The following is a 19,213-nucleotide window of genomic DNA, read 5'->3' as shown; positions in this document are numbered from 1 at the left end:
TGCATGCATACATACGAGGAGGCCAGACATAGACACTGGCTTCCTCAATCACTTTCCACCTGTTTTTTTTTTTTTTTTTTTTTCTTTCTAATGACAAAGTCTCTCACCGACCTTGGAGCTCACTGACTGGGCAAGACTAGCCGGCTAGTGGATGCCAGGGATCCTCTTGTCTCCATGCACATCCCTATACTCCATTCCACTAATGTGTTGGGATTACAAATGTGCCCTATGGTCCCCAGCTTTTTATGTTGGTGATGGGGATCCCAGTGACGGCAGGCACTTTATTGACAGAACCATCTCTACAACCCATGATGCTTTTTAAAATAAGCAAAACAACAAAACAAAACAGTCTCACTATATAGTCAGACAACCTCTAAATCCCAGCTGCCGCCTTAGCCTCCCAAGTAGTAGGATTACATACAAGAACTGCCCTGTCTGATGAAAAGACTTCATGTCACCAGGTCAGGTTAGATAGGCAAGGCAAGTTCCATCTTACAGTCAAACGAGTTAAAAGATTTTCAAGTCACTTCCTAGAACAGGGGCCCCCACAGCCCTCATCTGACTGCTGACCTCTGAGAAGGAGAGTCGTGATGAGGCCCTCCTTGGCCCATCTTTCTCCTGCCCTCCCCCTCAGGGCCCATCCAGCGTGGGATCCAAACCTCCCACTCAGCACAGTAGGCTCAGGCCAGCTACCCCAAGGTGAAGCCGCCCTCCAAAGGCTTGGCTCAATCTGGGGCTGCGTAAAGCAGGGAGGGTCAGGTCAATGGGTCACTAGAAACAACTGGGACATTGCCTTAGAAACGCCCTCCCTGCTTGCTTGCACTGCCTGCCTCTGGATCCACCCTGATACAGCTGTGTATTAAACCCTTAGGCCTCAGTGGGAGGTGGGGGAGTATCAAGGAGGGCCAAAGTGGGACTGGAAGGCTTCCAGCTTCCTTTCAGGAGAGTATCAATCTTCGGTAAGCAGCTGTCTAAAGTCCCAGGAGAGCAGTAGGGTTTGAATCTGTATTACTGGCTGAGCCGCAGGGATAAAGGATGAGCTGAGTGGGACTGGGTGCAGCCAGCATCGCCTCCTCCAGACCTCGGGCTGGAGCCTTTGCCAGACTCCATCTCTCGAAGCTGCTTGAGCAGCCAAGTGATGTGCTCATGGTCACCTGGTACGAGGCAGGCGATCCTCAGACTACGGAGACATTGATCACCACTGGCTGTTTCCAGGTCCACAGTTCTGAGATGTCACAAGGGTGGGACAGGGAATTGAAGCATCGAGAGAGAGAGTTGCACTCTGCTTCACGGGGTACCTCCGGTCTGACTCTAGCCCTCTCATTGTCAAGGCTTTCTCATGGAGAGGGAAGCAGAAAGAGGAGTTCCTTAGCTGGAGCCATTAGGAGGGAGGGTGGAGCACCAGACAGGCAATGGCTGTGCAGTCTGCCCCTCTCAGCCGTCCCTGTAGTCTTTATCACCCCTTTCCAAATGATCTGAATCCAACACTAGCCTCTGGTACACTGAGCAGAATTTTTAGGGAGGCCCTGTATTAATGAACCATGGTTCCTCGGATAGGAAATCCAAAGTCTTTGCATGCATAAGACCACAGGAACAAAAGCCTGCATGTCCCTAGTCATTGTTAGGGGCATCTGCAGCTCAGTGTGCCAAACGGGGAACCTGAATCTACTCCAGGCTTCCGGCTTCAGCCTTCAGAGAGCTCTTGCAGGCTGTTTCCAGGTTCCTGCTATGAAGAAAAGTCCAGAACGACAATCTTCCCTTTTAGGGGTGCAGGGCAGAGCTGCCGGAATAAGCCGGGCTGGGGAAACCTTCATGATCCAGTACTTTTTAAGTTTAAAAATGTCCATGTGAAGATTTCCAGAAACCTTAGGCAGACTGCAGAGCCTGTCATAGTGATAATAGTTCACATGTCATTGAGGGAATGTTAGCTGCTGTCTCTGCATTGTGTATTAAGACATGGTGGGTGCTATCGCTAACGTCTAACCCTCTGAGATAGGGACAACTGACGCAGAGGCAGCTCTGATAGGTATCGTGGGTTTTACCTGTATTAACTCATATATTCCTGGCAAGAGCCACAAAGGGTAGATGGCTTGACTGGGAACACGCAGTTATGGAGTGCCCGATCCAGAGTTTGAACCCAGACCCTCCTACCCTCTAGCCTCTGTCCTCGACCACTATGCTACACACTTGAGCACCACAGTCTGCAGAGAGATGGGTAAGAACAGGAGCTAGTGGGAGACTTCTTGGCCTTCTACTCGGAGCCCAAAGGCTTTGCTTCCCCCAAATTAGTCTGGTAGAGTGAGGATGAGGATGGATTTACGCAGTCAACTACATGAAAATTTCACTGTTGGGAAGAAACCTTTTAAATGCATCTACCATTTAGAAATGCCCCACTCCCAGACATAATAGCTGAACCAGAGGAGGAATACTGTGCCAGGCAACTTACTCCAAAAAGCCAGGTCACCCAGCCAGTGACTTTGAGAAAGGGACTTGCTCTCTATCCAGGGCAAGACTCTGTAGCATTTGTTCCTAACGCCCACCCTGGCTGTGTCAACTCTAATAGGTATTCTCTGTAAGGCACAAGGAAAGCCGCATCTTTAGAGGCACTTTCTTTCTCCAGAGTCTCCAGAGGGCACTTTGCACACACTGGGTGATCAGTATGAGCCACTCTGTCATTCCCATCACCCCAGGGAAAGCCAGATCCCCGTGTCCTTTCAGAGAGCTCAACGTCACTTGCTTGCGTTAGCTGCACCTCAGCCATGAGGTTATTCAACTCTACGTGAATAACTCACCTAGGATGAACTTTGGGCTGCCTAAAACAATGGCTCTCAACCTTATTAATGCTGTGACCCTTTAATACAGCTCCTCATGTTGTGGTGACCCCTCTGCCATAAACTTATTTTCATTGCTGACTTCACAACTGTAATTCTGCTATTGTTATAAATCATAATGTAAATATCTGATAGTTTGATGGTCTAAGGCAACCCCTGGGAAGGGTTGTTCGACCTCCAAGGGGTCACGAGCCGAGGATTGTGAAACATTAGCCTAAAGTGACTGCAGAGATGACACCAAGCCAGCCAGAACAGAGCAGCCGAGAACTGGCAGGCTCTGGACTCGGGTTCCGCAGCTTTGCTCTCAGATGCAAAGGGGGTGTAACGATATCGGAGGGAGTGGGACATGGTGTCTCATTGCTGCCCCTGGCCTTGGCTCTCTTACTCCCAAGATGTATCCATTGGCTCATCCACTCACTGGACATTCTGGCTACTGAGCTCCTACTCTGTCCTAGGTACTGGGGAGGGAGCAGGAAATCAAGACCAACGAGGACTGGTTCTGCCTGTGAGGCTTCTGTTCTAATAGAATAGGCAACAACGACGTTTTTAAAATTTGGCAAGACAACTACGGCTCAGGGTAAGCCCACGTAGGAGAGGTGGGCTAAGACTAGAGTGATGGGAAACCTCTTTGAGGTAAGGCCTGAGGCTGAGAACAAACAAAACAAGACCCTCCGCTATGTGAGGAACTCAGAGAAAAGCATTCCGTGCCGATTGCACAGTGGCAAAGTCTCAGGGGCAGGAAAAGGTCAGCAGAGGAAAAGAAGGGAGGTCACGTGGCTCAAGTGGAGCATAGCATGGCTGCTCCCTCCCCCAAGTTACTCTGTGAATTCATGTTTGTTAACCATTCCCAGTCTCTCTCTTTAAATCCAAAGGAGGCAGGGATTTCTTCTGTGGCAGACAAGGAACGTGGTATAAACTGCATTCAGTTTTTTAGAGCAGACTTTTGTGACCGGTGACTTATTTGTTACTGGTAAGTTTCCCGGGGAAGGGACTGCTGTGTGAGGTAATCAGGCATCTGATAGGGTGCCAAGCCAAAGCCAGCATCCCACTCTGGGGGCGGTGCATTGTTTTTTAAATCTTTCTAAAAAAGCTTTCCCTATTTAGCCCAGGCTGGCCTTGAACTCTGATCCTTGAGGTTTTACCCACTTCCTGTCTCTCTTGGCTTCCTGTCTACGGGTGCAGTGTGATCGGATACCCTGCCCTCCTACCAGCCATGTCTTCCCTGCCTTGATGGGCTCTACTTAGTCTGTCAGCCAAAATAAGTCCTCCAGGCCTTCAGCTGCTTCTTTTACTGTATTTGATCACAGCAGGAGGAAAAGCAGTTGATACACTGTGCCTAATTGTCCGATTTGCTGAGGGAGCCTCATGGCTGGAACACGGTTCTCCTCCCTTAGGCTCATGTAGCCTCTTGAAATCGAGGAGCTGGCATCCAGGGCTCCTGGCTGCTGCCCCACACCAGCATCTCTAGCCCTGTTTTGAACTGAGTTTATATACAGTCACACCCTCTAAGATGGGGTTCTCAACCTGGGGTGGGGGGGGTGTTGTGATCCCTTGGGGGGTCTGATATCAGATATCCTGCATGTCTGATATTTATATTACGATTCCTAACAGTAGCAAAATTACAGTTACGAAGTAGCAATGAAGTAATTTTCTGGTTGGGGGTCACCACAACGTGAGGATGTATATTAAAGGATCACAGCGTTAAGAAGTCTAAGAACCACTGTTACACTTTCTGTGACGTCACAGCCTAAGCCCCTGTGATGGCTGTTTGTGGTTGGCATCTTGACATAGTTGGGAAGAGGGACCTCACATGAAGAACTGTTGCCATCAGATTGACCCGTGGGCATGTCTATGGGGGCATTTTCTCAACTGCTAAGTGACAGAGGAGGGCCAGCCCCACTGTGGGCGGTGTCGTCCTGTAACTGGTGGTCCAGGCTTGTATAAAGAAGCTAGCTGAGCAGAAGGGCGCGGGCCAATCAGCATCCTTCCTCTGTGTTCTCTGCTTCAGTTCTGCCTCTGGGTTCCTGCCTTGACTTTCTGCTTTGGCCTCCCTTGAAGACAGGCTATAAGCTGGAATCCCCAAATTGTTTTCAGTGTTTATCTAGCAGCAGAGAAGCAAATGAGAACAAGACCTAAACCTTTACTAACCTTTCTCCTGTGCAGCCCCCTCTTCCCTGTCCCCCTACCACAGACCTGGCTTTGGCTCCTTGGTAGCCACAGTTCCTCGCACCATGTGACCTTCCGGAGTCCTCTGCGCTCCTCCACCTCCGCTGGATAGTCTTTTAGATCTCGGCCCAAGCCAGCATTTCCTCCGGCACCTGTGCCATGTGCGGTACAGCTGACTCAGGAGAGACTGAGATCCACACCTCCATCTACGGCCTCTTGTGCTCAGGGAACTATGACTCCCAGCTCTGCTGGAGTCCCATGTTTGGCATGCTTCCTGGCCGCAGGAAGTGCCCACAAGTGAGCTGCACAAACTTGACCTGGTCATTACCGGCACTCATAAACCCTGCCACAGCCTCCACTTCAGTTCTTCCTCCTTTCCTCTTCTTCTTCCCTCCTCCCTCCTTCTCTTCTGTCCTTCCCTCCTGAGCCTCAGGCCTTTTTAGTATTCTCAAGAGCAACCCTTAAGACAACAGAAAGGCACAGAGAGTAGAAATCTTAATGTCGCTCCAATTTGGCATGGTGTGCTGAGCTTCATCTAGATCATCTCAAGGTCAGGGCCTAGAGGCAGCACTAGGAACATGGCTTCCTGCAGTGTGACTTGGCTTCTCCCTGACTCTGCCTACTGTCTCTATATATCTTTTTCAGCCTGTTAAGTCATTAGCCAGAAAGCAGCTTCTTTATTAACCAATGGTATTCACAGCATGCAGAGGGGAATCCGACATCAGAGGGGTGTGGGAACATGCCTTCCTCTAGAGAAGTGCTTAAGTGAGCCTGGGAAAGGTGGGCAGGACGAGAATGGGAACTAGAGAAGGACACCCCACCTAAGAGCAAGAAAGGAGGGCTGAGCCTATCTCACAGAACAGCTTCTCAGATATACATCTGGGCTCTGCTAGTCGGCTAGTGACTGAGTTCAAATCCCAGCTCTGTAGTTTCCTGGTGGCAGACCCTTTTTTTTGCATTAGGGAGATGCGTGCAGTAATAGCATCTACCTTGTGGCATTGTCGCAAAGAATTCATGAGAGAAGAGCATCATGGGAGCAGGACGGTGTCCCCAACAGTGTTGTTATAATAGGTGATAGGTCTGTCAGGCAAGTCCGTGTGACAACGAAGAGGCCAACTGTCACTCACGCCACACATACGACTGTGTTCCTCTTACTACTAATAAAGAGGGAGGACCTACAGTGGGTAGCCAGATCCAAGCTTTTCTCATTGTGGCCGCTGACCACAGGCATAAGACCCATCTGGGCATTACTGAGGGAATACAGAATCCTGGGTCCCTCAAGAAACATTGAATCACTTCTATGCGTAGGATTTAGAAATCTGACTCCCCACATCTCCCCTTTATAAGGCTAAGGATTAAACCTAGGGCCTTGTGCATGCTAGGTGGACCCTCTCAGCTATACCCCCACCCTTCTTTCTATCTTTCATTTTGAGATAGTCTCTTCAAATGCCCAGGCAGGCCTGCACCACTGAGTCCAGTCGGAATAGACCAGAGCACAGTTTCTGGAGGGGTAGGGTTGTCATGTCCTTGAATAACCCTCCATAGCAACACAGCCTCCTACGAGGGAGGTATGCCGTTTCAACCTGTCGGCACCGCCAGCATTCCTTGAACAAGGTTAGCGAGATGGTCTTGAAAGGTGATGTGGACACTCAATCTCTGCCGGTTACATATGGATATATTCTTCAGAAAAGTCAAATCTTTGCCTTAACCGTAAACTTGCCAGGTTGAGACACTTTGTTTTAGATTATCCACTCTTCCTCTCTACAACCGAGGCTTGCCCAATGTTACCCTCAGACTTAGCTCAGGCAACCCTAAACTTAATCCTGCTTCAGCAATCTCTTCATGCCTGAGTCTGTTTTTAGCCCCATTTCCTGTATTCTTGAGTCCCACCCACTTCCTGGTTCAGGAAAACTGGGGACCACAGTGCCTGTGCAGTCTGTCTGGTTTCCAAAGGACTTGTCACCCAAGGCTGTCAGTGTGCCCAATCCTTGGACATTGAGACAGGTGCTGTCATCCACAAAGTTCATAGTCAAGAATCATATATTACATTACAAAAAAGAAATCCCCTAAATAAAGCTCCTTATAATGTTTTAAGTGAGTTTATAATTTTATTTTATCTATCTATCTAATTATTTATTTATTTATTTTGGTTTTCTGAGACAGGGTTTCTCTGTAGCTTTGGAGCCTGTCCTGGAACTAGCTCTTGTAGACCAGGCTGGCCTCAAACTCACAGAGATCCGCCTGCCTCTGCCTCCCGAGATTAAAGGCGTGCACCATCACCACCCGTCTGAGTTTATAATTTTGTGTTGGGATGCATTCATGGTTCTTTTGTTGAGTCCATGTGGCCAATCAGCTGTATATAAATCTTCAACTTTGAGACACTGCCCATGACGCAAGCTAGGGACTTGCCATATCTAAACAGTGGTTCCAAATTCTAACCTATTCTCTAGGGTCTTCAGATGTTACCTGTTGTTAAGTTCCTGTCACTAAGTTCCACCTGTCTCTTAGAATGCCTCCCCAGTTAGCACGGACCTGTTGGAGAGCCTGGCTGACTCTGCCCCTCCAGCTGTGGGACCACCAGTAAATGGCCCCTCTATTGGACCTCAGTCCTGCATCTGAACCAGCCCATGCTTCACTGGGCTGCTGGCAAACTTAAAGCTGAGCCCAGTGCCTAAATACAAAAAGGATGAGAAACACTGTTGACAAGGACAATAGCTGTTCTGTCTCCAGATTCTCACAAATGCAAACAAAGTCTCATGCCAAAGCAAAAGTGCAGGAAGGTGGCACTTGGGGCATCCCAGCCTCCTCGGCGCTCAGTATCACTGGCTGAAAGCTGAGCAGTGTACTAAGGCTGTTACTTATTTGACCTTGCCCTTAGCAAGGTTAGCATTTTGTCACCCTTTTTATAAACGAGGAAGCTGAGAGGCAAGTCACAGCACTAATCAGTGACAGAGTCAGAGTTTGGACCTCAGGCTGCCTTATTGCAGAACTCATACATTTAGACACAGTTTTTCTCACGTGTGTGTGTGCTGTGTACATGTTTATGTGTATGTACATGTGTGTGCGGGTACATGAGTATATATGTATTCATGTATATGGAAGTAGAGGTTGACTTTAGGTGTTTTCAATTGCTCTCCACCGTGTGTGTGTGTGTGTGTGTGTGTGAGAGAGAGAGAGAGAGAGAGAGAGAGAGAGAGAGAGAGAGAGAGAGAGAGAGAGAGAGAAAGGGGGGGTTGTGTTCATTCACGTGTGAGTGCAGGATTGCACTTGCTATGGTGTGCTTGTAGAAGTCAGAGGACAACTTTAGGTGTTGGCCCTTTCTTCCCTTCCACCTTGTTTGAGATCAGGGTCTCTCTTTGTTGTTCTCAGTGCATATGTGGACTTCTGGCCCTCAGACTTTGGATGGTTCTCCTGTTTGTGTTTCTTACCTCACACAGGAGCCCTCAGATTACAGATGTGTGCTGCCACACCTTTACATGGGCGCTGGGGGAGGGGACCCAAACTCAGGTCCCTATGCATGTGTGGCGGTGAGTATGTCCACTGAGCCATCTCCCCAGCTCCTACAATGCTTTGTCTCATGTGGGCCCATATTTTGGTTTGGCACAGTAGCCATTAGCCTGGTCTGAGCTAGGCACATAGCTCTGTAGACAAGCTGTCGCCTCCTTAACAAAAGTTAGGATGTGTTGTTTTTAGCTTTTTTTGTTAGAATGTGGATTACCTGAGGAGAGATGTTGGCTAAAGCTGATGACTCGAGAGTTTTAGAGGTTTGGTGTTTTTTTCCTTTTGTAACTAAGAGGATGTCTTATAGAGATGTTAATTTATGGCCTATCTGACTGTTAGATGTGGACTTGACCTAAGCCCAGGCACCTGGTTGCTTAGGAGACAGCCTAATGTGTTTTTTTTCATTGAATGGAGATATAAGAGGTTTGGAGAATAAAGAGTCAGGCTGGCCTTTTTTAAGATGACCTTGTAAGCTGTGTCGGTTTTATATTTTTTGTGACTCTGTTTTAGCCGGGTTAGGGAATCTATGTTGGACCCACATGGGCTCCGACATAATGGTGCCGTAACGTGGGGCTGACGACTAAACCCCAAAAAAAAGACAACGTGGTGCTAACAAATAAACCCCGAGATTAAAGACAACGTGGTACTGACAAATAAACCCCGAGATTAAAGACAACGTGGTACTGACGACTAAACCCCAAAATTAAAGACAACGTGGTGCTGACTACTAAACCCAAGACAAACCCCGAAGCAAGAAATACAAAAAGAAACATGGTGCTGACCGCCAAACTCTATGACCCCAAAAAAGGGACAACACGAGAGAGACAGTGAATGCTGATCGCTGGATCCAAAAAAAAAAGCGGACTAACGACTAAAAAGAACGCGAGGCTGATCGGCGCTCCCCAAAAAACAAAAAAGAGGTGACCAAACATGAAAAACCCACAAAAAAAAAAAATTCGGTAGATGCGTGAGTAGTGAGCGCTCAGAAACAGAGACGTAGAACAAAAAAAAAAATGTAAAAAAAAAAGGGGTAAAATTTAAATTGGTAGTAAAAATTTGTAAATAAGTTAAATATAAAATAAGGAAAAAGTATTCGGGTATATATGTTGGCAACTTAATTTAGAGTGGAGCAGAACAATGACAGAGTTATTGAAAATCTGTAAGCAAGATAGATGCAGAATTGCAACTTTTATTGCCTGCTAAATTAGTAGGAAAAGATAAGAAAAAAATGACTTGGCCCGAGAATCACCAAGTTACTGCAGAGATTAAATAGCCACATGCTCACAGCCAGTTAATCTAACCCACCTACAGGTAAAAGACAAGCAAGAGCAAGCCCTAAAACCAGGAGAGAACCAGGATTGTGTAGGAGATGCAAAAGAGGAAAACATCGGTAATGACCGAGAAGAATATAAATTTACGGTAAAGAAAAATATGAAATTATGAATAATTGGAGAGCTGGTACTGACCGGCCAAAAGTAAAATTATGAATAATTGGAGAGCTGGTACTGACCGGCAAAAGGTAAAATTATAAATAATTGGAAAGCTGGTACTGACCGGCTAAAGATGAAATTCTAAAGAATCAGAGAGCTGGTACTGACCGGCTAAAAATAAAATTATGAAGAATTGGAGGGCTGGTATTGACCGGCTAAACACGAAATTATAAATAATTTGGAGAGCTGGTATTGACCGGCTAAATATAAAATTATAAAAATTGGGAGAGCTGGTTTTGACCGGCCAAATATGAAATTACGGTATTAGAAATTTAAAGATCGGTATTGACCGATAATGTGGAAAGATCATGATTGTAAATTGCTGCGATTGACAGTTGGCTAAAAGAGAGGCTGTGATAATAAATGTTGAGAGTTGATACGTATGCTAAAAAAGTAAACTCTAAATGTTGTTCTGTACCAGCAAAAAAAACATCTTCAACTCAGGTGATTCTACTCTCCTTTAAGACAGGAGAATATAGTTATTGGGAGCATAATTATTCATAAAACATTATGATACATCCTGACAAGAGATATGGCTGATATACAAGCCCTAAAAAGTATATTTCTCTCCACTAATCTCTTCTTTTTACAGAGGTCGGCAGTCAATGACGGGTTTAAAGCTTCTTCTCCCCAGATGCCTAAGACAGGAGCTTGCATAATTGATGCCTGTTCCAATGACGGAAAAATTTGGGTAAATGAAGAGGACTTTGCCCAAACCAGATGCGGCATGTCTGTCCTGTTGCAGACGCACAGGAGTTATTAAAATTAATAAGAGAGAGTGGATTGTGGGCCCATATTTCGGTTTGGCACAGTAGCCATTAGCCTGGTCTGAGCTAGGCACATAGCTCTGCAGACAAGCTGTCGCCTCCTTAACAAAAGTCAGGATGTGCTGCTCCTAGCTTCTTTTGTTAGAATGTGGATTACCTGAGGAGAGATGTTGGCTAAAGCTGATGACTCGAGAGTTTCAGAGGTTCGGTGCTTCCTTCCTTTTGTAACTAAGAGGATGTCTTATAGAGATGCTAATTCATGGCCTACCTGACTGCTAGATGTGGACTTGACCTAAGCCCAGGCACCTGGTTGCCTAGGAGACAGCCTAATGTGTTTTCCCCCACTGAATGGAGATATAAGAGGTTCGGAGAATAAAGAGTCAGGCTGGCCTTTTCCAAGATGACCTTGTAAGCTGTGTCGGTTTTATATTCCTCGCGACTCCGTTTCAGCCGGGTTAGGGAATCTATGTTGGACCCACATGGGCTCCGACAGTCTCACTGTGATGTAGGAACCAAACCAGCTGCTATTCCCTCCTCTGCCTCTTTGTCTGCTGTCCCTCCAGTCCACTTCCCTAGAGCCAGCTCCTGCCTTCCACCTTGGGTTAACTTTTCCCCAACCCTGTCACCTGGATACTCAGTGGCTCCCTTCCCTTCTCTGTCTGACTGAGCTGGTACCAGTCACCTCTGTTCTGGGACACCTTGGTCATTGATGAAAAACTGCTTGTTTGTGAATCCTTTCTTAAGGAAAAAGATTTACCCACTTGTAGTTTTTGCACAGTGAGTAGAGATTGGCTTTATTTTAAACAGGGTAAGTCCATGGCATGAATGACTGTGGTTTCCTGTCCTAGAAACTTAAACCAAGGGGAACTGTGTCAGTTAAGCAATGCCTTGACAACAGGCAGAAGTGGGTATACCCTCTGCCCTCCTGGCAGCTGGTACACAGGGTGGCAGGTCCTTGATTGTTTACTTATTCAGAGTCCACAGAAAGGCTGGCTTCAGTGTCTCTCCCCAGGTTGGCTATCCCTTTGCTAGTGTAGATGGAGTGCCCACCTGCCATCACTCATCGGCATGGGTGGTGCCACTCATCTGAGACTCAGACCACTTAACCATGTCCTACTTTCTCAAATCTTTGAAAGAACAAGGCAAGGACATGTAAACACGAAACTTTTTTCTTAACTTTTCATGTATTACTTTTAGTGTTTCATCAGCAAATCTGTGTGTTTATACTTTAAAAGGCAGTGACAACCAGGAGAAAGTGTTCCTGCCTCCTCAGCATAAACTGTTGAACTTGTCTTCCAAGATACAACTTTTAGAGGGGCCTTTCCTGGGAAGCCTTCAGTGGAGTTTGTGACTGTGAATCAGAGGCTCCATCAAGCCGCACTGTTCATACAGGCAGCAGTCCTTATGAGGGCAGCCCACTCTTCCTGGCTACCACTACCCCCAAAGCAAGGTCATGTGTTCTCAATCGTGTGTGTGTGTGTGTACTCCTGTGTACACAGGTATACATGTGCATGCAGAGGCCAGAGGACAACCTCAGGTGTCATCACTCAACCTGCCACCTTAGGTTTTGCTTGTTTGGTTTCTAGTTCCTGGAGCTCAGTGAGTGGACTAGACTGGCTGGTTAGCATGCCCTAGGGATCTACCTGTCTCTGCCTCCCTGGCACTGGGCTTTCGAGCATTTACCCTCCGAACCCAACTGAAAAAATAGCAACAACCAAATCCCCCAAGCCCAAAAGATAGTGACTTCTGGAGGCCCAAATCAGGCTTTCAAGATTGCATTTTGCTAGCTGAGCAACCTTTTTAACATTTTGCCACAGTGCCAAGCCATGGCAGTAACTGGGAAGGAGGGGAGCAGGGAAGTCTCTCTTGGGATGCCTGTCTTCTCCCCTCTGCAGCATGAGGAGCTAAACCCCCATCCATGGCATCCCCATAGAAAAGCAAAGCAAAGGTGCTGGTCACCAAAGTAGATAGGAAGAAAGAGAAGAAACAGTGGATGCTAAACAGCCTAAAGAAGGCATGAAGGCTTACATTCCGCTGAGATATAGGGAACTCTTGGGACTGAGGTGGGAGGTGAGGTCTTTGTGGAATGGCCCTTGACTAAATACCTGAAATTCCTCCACGAGCACCCAGAGGTCTGAGAGTCTCAAGGCCTCCTGTCCATGAGCCTTGCACACTTTGGGTATGTAAAAGTCCCTTGCACACTTTGGGTATATACAGTCCCCTCGGGGAGCCTGAGGGAGGAGTCCTGAGATGAGCCTGCGACTGTGAGAGAGGATTAGGAGGTGCTGAGTGGCTCAGGTGCCAGGGCAGGGAGCATCAGCATCCACCCTATGAAACCCTCCAGCTGCTCTATGAAATGGCCGATAGAAACCTGAACTTCCCACAGGTTTTCCAAGGCAGCCGAGTTTCTAGGCTGTTGGGTAGAGAGAGCATGACACAGCAAGATAGTGCCAGCCAGACCCACTGTGGCCATAGCTTTCAGCTTCCACAGCTCCCAAAGGCTGCATCCAGGGCTTCTGTCCATCTTCTCCCCACCCCCTCTGCTCTTCTTAGCCTGGCGCTGGAGGAATGATGATGATAGGGCTGCCGGGTGTAGGATTACTTCTGCAGTCTCTAACCTGTAAGTGCTATTTTTCCACGTCTGTGCTCTCAGCGGGCCCTTCTTCCAGAGCCGGCTGCACCCCAGTTCAAGCCAGCCATAGGGGAGCCCATCCAAGACACTGGCAGGCATGCTGGCTCCCTGCTAACAGTTCAAAACACCTCTCTGTCCCTCGTTTTTTTCCCTTTCTACTAACTTTATACACACTCTGGAACAAAACAGCCAGACCTAGTTCTGGATCTAATGCACTCCGTAATTCTTACCTGAAGAACCGGCAGGCTGGGGGCTCTCCTCACTCCGCTTGCTCACAAGGGGGTTGGAACTCGCTCAGTGGCCTTTGCTCTGTGTGTCACGGTTCCTGTGCCGAGACTGTCCCTTCAGCCGGCTCTCCGAACCTCAGGATTACTGCAGCTCTGTGTGGGGAGAGGGACGGGCTGTGGCATGCACATCAGGTTGCTGGACCGCCTCCAGACACTATGCCAGTCCCAGAGGGCTGTGTGGGAAGCAGGGAGGTGGGTGGGGGAGCGGAGAGCGCTGGCCTCTAGGTCTGCCTTTGGCCCTTGTTCATCAGCTGGAGGGGCCCCGCCTGCAGACCACCACCCAGCCACACCTCACCACTCAGTCCACATGAAGCTCTAAGTGCCCCTAGCTCTTGACGGTCTGCAGCAGACCTGGGGACTGCAGAGATGGCAGACAGTGACAACAACTATCTTGGGTGTTATTTTAGCATGGTTTGTCTCGGGGCAGAAGCCCGAGCCCAGTGTATTACCGTCTGAGCAGAATCCTGTTTATTTTGAAGCCTCTGTCACCAGGGAAACAACTGGTAGTGTTGAAAGACATTCCTCTAAAACCGGACGGCTAGCGAAAGGGAGCTCTTTTCTGTCCTGTCATCGGTCCCCACGCCTGGTGTAAGTGTCTGTCTATATGTCTACACTGTTCGCAGAGCCAAGCCCTATCGAGGGCATTCTGTGGAGCTAGGCAAGGAGTGGCCACCTGGTTAGGGCTAGGGAGGGGCGTCAGAGAGTGTCCCCAGCATTTGTCACCATAGTTCCCATCTATCCTGGCTAGGTTAGGGGGCCCTCAGATGAGCCTGGGGCCTCTTCAGTGAACCATAGATGTCATCATACCATGGAGAAGGAAGGAAAGGAGGTTGCCTCACAATACGTATGACTCTGGCTTGAAGGTAGAGAATGAAGTGGACTCAGAAGACATGGATCAAAGAAACCAGCTGGAACCATATGATTAATTGTGGCCGATCATTGACGAAGAGAACCTCCCTTCCACAGGCATTTCAACCCGGGAGGCATGAGTGAGCATTCATGTGTGTGTGGGCTCCAGCCTGCTCACCTGATGGTTCAGATAGAGAGAGGCACATGGACCTGAGGGAACTGGCAATGTACCCCAAGGTCTCTCTCCCTGATCAATGTAGTCGATCCGGGGTAGTGAATCCAGGGAGGGCACGATGTGGGGGGTGGGGGGAGAACAAGGTCTGAATTTGAAACTCGGACGTTTTGAACACTTACTGGGTCTCTAGCTCGTGGCACTAGTTTAAAGGCTGCAGAGTCTGTAAGAAGTGGGCCTGGCCAACAGAATGAGGTCGGTAGGAGCAGGTCTTCGACCATTGTACCTATCCCTGCCTCTGGTCTAGCTCTCTCCACTTCGTGGTCCATACCAGGTGACAGCCACCCCTCTGCCCTCCTTTCACCATGCCTTCCCCACCACTGATGGCCTGGAATGTCTCTGAAACCATTAGCCACCGTGAGCCTTTCCTCACACAAGTCGTTTCTATCGAGTATCTTGTTATAGTTAACAGTGGGGGTGGGGGTCTCTTGACTGAAAGAGCAACCAGGGCCATTCCTGGGTCTTCAGAATGAGGAGTCCAAGGAGCTTGGCTCCTGAGGCAAGAGGCTCAGACATCACAAGGCTCTGACCACGGATCTGACAGAGTGGACTGGTTCTCAGAGAAGCCCTGCAGAGGGATGCCATCACATCAATATCAAACCTCGTCTTCCTGGGAAGAGCAGAAGAAATCTAGGCTGGCTAGGTCCCTAACTAGAGGGGAACCTCCTCCAACCCCTCCCACCTTGACACTGTGGCACACAGATCATGACTGAGGGTGCCATGTGCAGCTACCCTCACGCGCAGTGCTGTGTGTGAGCGTGGCCCCAGCAATGTTCTTATTCAGAAGAATGGGTCACAATGTTGAAATCCAAAGTTTTCGGTGTGGAGATTCATTCAGATGAGGGCAGGTGCCAGGTGTTTCTTGTTCAGTCTGTCAAGCCGAGAAAGAAGAGTGCATTCTCACAGGAAATGACAGTGTGCACATTTTGGATTCTGCAGGTTTGATTCAGGAAGCCACAAGCGTTTAACCTAAACGGTGTTTATGGTGGTCTGGATGGGATGTCCCCTATAGTCTCTGGCATTTGGATACTTGTTTGCCCTTTGGTGGTGCTGTTTGCTTAGGTTTAGGCTTAGGCAATGTGGCCTTGCTGAAGGAAGGATGTTGCTACGGGTGGACTTTGAGGGTTCAAAAGCCACATATCCCTGGTTGTCTTGCTCTGTGCTTCCTGCTTGAGGTTTTAGAAGTGAGTGCTCAGCCTGCTGCCCCAGCTACTGCCCTGCCCGCCTGCTGCCCCAGCTGCTGCCCTGCCCGCCTGCTACCATGCTTTCCTGCCCTGGTGGTGATGAGCTCTCATCCCTCTGTAAGCCTGAATAATCTCTTCCTTTTATAAGTTGCCTTGGTGATGGTGATTTATCACAGCAATAGGAAAACAATATGATGTCAATGCAGTAAGTGTGTGTCTGAACAGGGGCAGGTCAGCATGCCGGTAGGTCTGATCTGAGAACTGTGCAGCTGTGGAATGAAGCCACCTCGTGGCAAATCTTTGGAATATTGTGATGATGCGCTCAAAGACCCTTTCTGAACAAAAGACACAGACCCAGCGTTTCGCCCAGAGTCACTGTGTGACTAGCCCTCCCTCTCCCTGGTTTAGTCTAACACTCACTAACCTGAGCACACTATGTTCTTGGCCACTCCTGGACAACTCAGCTCTTCCAGGCAAGGACCTCAATAAGATTTCCAACTTACGGCCTCCCTGCAATCTTCAGAGCACCGTGGCAATCAAATGTATCTTAGCACATGCTAGCATGCTCAACTCGAAGGTACAAGCGGAAGCTGTTGTCTCATTTCTGCATTGTCTCCAGTTGTGAGCACTATCACCCACCTCACAACGTAATCCCTAATGACTGACGTATGTTAATTTCTGTGCTGTAATGTTTAGCAATATTATGGTCCAAATCCTGCAAAAAGGACCTTCGGTTCTTTAAGATACATTTATAATATAGTTCTCTTAATGATGATATTTAATTTTTTTGCCTTTAGCATTTCTCAATTTATATGTTTATTTCAACATGTGTAAAGGATCTATACCTATCTTGGAAACAATATGCATGGAGTTTTTAAAATCTGAATGATGTCTCTTGGCCCAGCTGTTACCTGGACTGGGAAGAGACTGTGAGATTACCCAGGAGGAAAGTCTGGCCCTAGAATAGACCTGAGTCTTGCACCAGGAAATAGTCTGGGGAGAAATAGCTCTGAAAGCCACTTATTAAGCACCCACGATTCTCTAGGTCCTTCTGTGTGTGACAGAAATCATATCTTCTCTCCAACTTCTTCAGCCACTTTAAAACCCTCCTCTGTCACAATAAGACCTTTTGCAGAAACCACATGCCACTGTGGAGGCGTGGCCTGAGGAAAACAGAAAGCAATAGATCTTTGAGGACAGACCAAACTCCTGGTGGGGTTATCCTCAGAGATGCAAGCTTGTCCAGAATTATCTAAGGCTAAAGTGCTGGGGCTGTTAATGGAGGTGGCATCCTTCTTCCTAATCTTAAGAGCCAGACTTGGCCAGCACTCAGGCAGCTGCTTCTACAGAAACTGGCTCCAGACTCTTAGGGAGAGCTCTAGAATAGTGGTTCTCAATGGGGCAGAGGCCAGGCACCCCCTTTTGTAAGCCACTAATGCTACCACCTTTTAATACAGTTAAAAGTCGTGTTGTGGTGACCCCCAACTATAAACTACTACGTAACTGTAATATTGTTACTGTTCGGAATGAGACGATAAATACCTGTGTTTTCCAATAGTCTTAGGCGACTATGTGAAAGGGTTGTTTGACCCCCAAAGGGGTCACTACCCACATGTTGAGAACCACTGCTTTAGAAGGTCCATCAAAGTAGAGGACAGCATTTCTTTTCTTCCTCTCTTCTCCCCCCACCCCCAACCTATTTCATGTTCAGTGCTTCTGAACAGCAGGCTCGGCACCCTCACTCGGGCGGCATGAAAGAAACACCCATGCCGCATCGGTTGGCAAGCTTTAGAAGGTTGCCAGGAAGCACACTTTCTTCCTCTCAGGCAGAGCAGCCGCCCTGGCATCTTCTCCTGGACTCTTAAGGCTGACATTTCAGAGTGGCCTCGGCCTTTCTCCCTCCTTCATTCTGTTCAAACAGAGAAGCCGTTCCGTGAGGCTCTGTCAGACTCATGACATTTTCTTCCTAATCTCATTTTGACCTTGTTCAGGGCCCAACAAATCCTAATCAGCTGACAGGCGGAATCAGATGCTGAGTGCGGCTCTGCAGCCAGCATTTCCGCCTGATTATGCCCAACCGGGGCCACTCAGCAAGGGCATCCTGGCCACCTGGTGAGTCAGCTGCCAAGTGGACTGGGAAGCACGGCAGACATTCTCAAGAAATTGCATTAGTTACCCGAGGCAACCTCAAGGACAGGCTCATCAGCAAAGCTGGAGGGTACACCGGGTACAGTGGCTCACAGAAAGGGGTGCCTGGCCCGCCTCACTGTTACCCAAGAACATAAGCCAATTTTTTTTTTTTCCCAGCAGCTATAGGCAGGACACTTGGAAAGGGCCCCTCGCACAAGTGAGCTGCTTCAGCTCCGTTAGGACCCCCACCCCCATCCAGTGCTTCTTCTGGTTTCTTTCTTTCTTTCTTTTTTTTTTTTTTTTTTTTGGTTTTTCGAGACAGGGTTTCTCTGTAGCTTTGGTGCCCGTCCCGGAACTAGCTCTTGTAGTCCAGGCTGGCCTCTAACTCCCAGAGATCCGCCTGCCTCTGCCTCCCGAGTGCTGGGATTAAAGGCGTGCGCCACCACCGCCCGGCTCTTTTTTCTTTTTTTGGAGACAAGGTCTCCTGTATCCCAGGCTGGCCTCGGACTCCCGTGTAAGCTAAGAATGATCTTGAACTCCTGACCCACCTGCCTATACCTTCCAAGTGCTGGCATTACAAACACATAGGCCATTACATCCAGCGTCTGTGGAGCCAGGGAGCCAACCTAAGGCCTTTAGCATGTTTTGATACAAAATTCCACTCGTTTCCCTGGGCTGGTTTTGAACTCAGTATAGACAGTCTTTCCACTTTGTCATCCCACTAGCCAAGAACTACAGGCCTGTACTGCCAAATCCGGCCTGTGTGATTACACTCGATATGCCGAAGCTCTTGTGAGAACATACAGTACCAAAACATATAAAGTGGCCCTCACCAGATCAGTCCTCCCTAAGGATGGCCAGGGGTGTGGGATTTGGCTCTCTCAGGCAGAAGGTGACTTTGTGCCCATGGTGGCACTTAGCAAACCGCTCTCTGTGTGTTTACAGCACTCTTTGCTTCTTTGTTTACGCACAGAACTCCGAGCCCTGTGAGGTAGTGCAGGCCTGGAATCCCAGCAGTCCGGAGGTGGGAGCAGACGAAATTTGAGGCTAGCTTGGGCTACAGAAAGAGATTTGGGGACTTTGGTCTAGTTCATCCAAGCATCGGTAACTTCCCTTTAACTTGTCTTCCCGTCTTTGTTCCTTC

General features: G+C 48.4%; 1 protein-coding gene across 4 annotated transcripts in view; it reads right to left on the bottom strand.

Moving 5' to 3' along the window:
• Window positions 1–19,213, bottom strand: part of Fgf1 (fibroblast growth factor 1) — a 97,483-nt gene that overhangs the window by 72,759 nt on the left and 5,511 nt on the right. For 2 of the 4 annotated variants that reach the window (XM_057788777.1, XM_057788771.1), the window contains exon 2: window positions 13,618–13,767. The exons of 1 other annotated variant lie outside the window; for it this stretch is intronic. The gene's annotated coding sequence lies outside the window, so the exon portion shown is untranslated. Of the gene's footprint in view, window positions 1–13,617; window positions 13,931–19,213 lie in introns of those variants that run through there. One more of the 4 variants, XM_057788772.1, reaches the window with a different exon arrangement.

Source organism: Chionomys nivalis, chromosome 14, assembly GCF_950005125.1.
Source record: "Chionomys nivalis chromosome 14, mChiNiv1.1, whole genome shotgun sequence".
In the NCBI taxonomy this organism is placed as follows: Eukaryota; Metazoa; Chordata; class Mammalia; order Rodentia; family Cricetidae; genus Chionomys; species Chionomys nivalis.
Note: the sequence above shows the minus strand (reverse complement) of the source record. Positions and strands in the feature narration are given on the sequence as shown.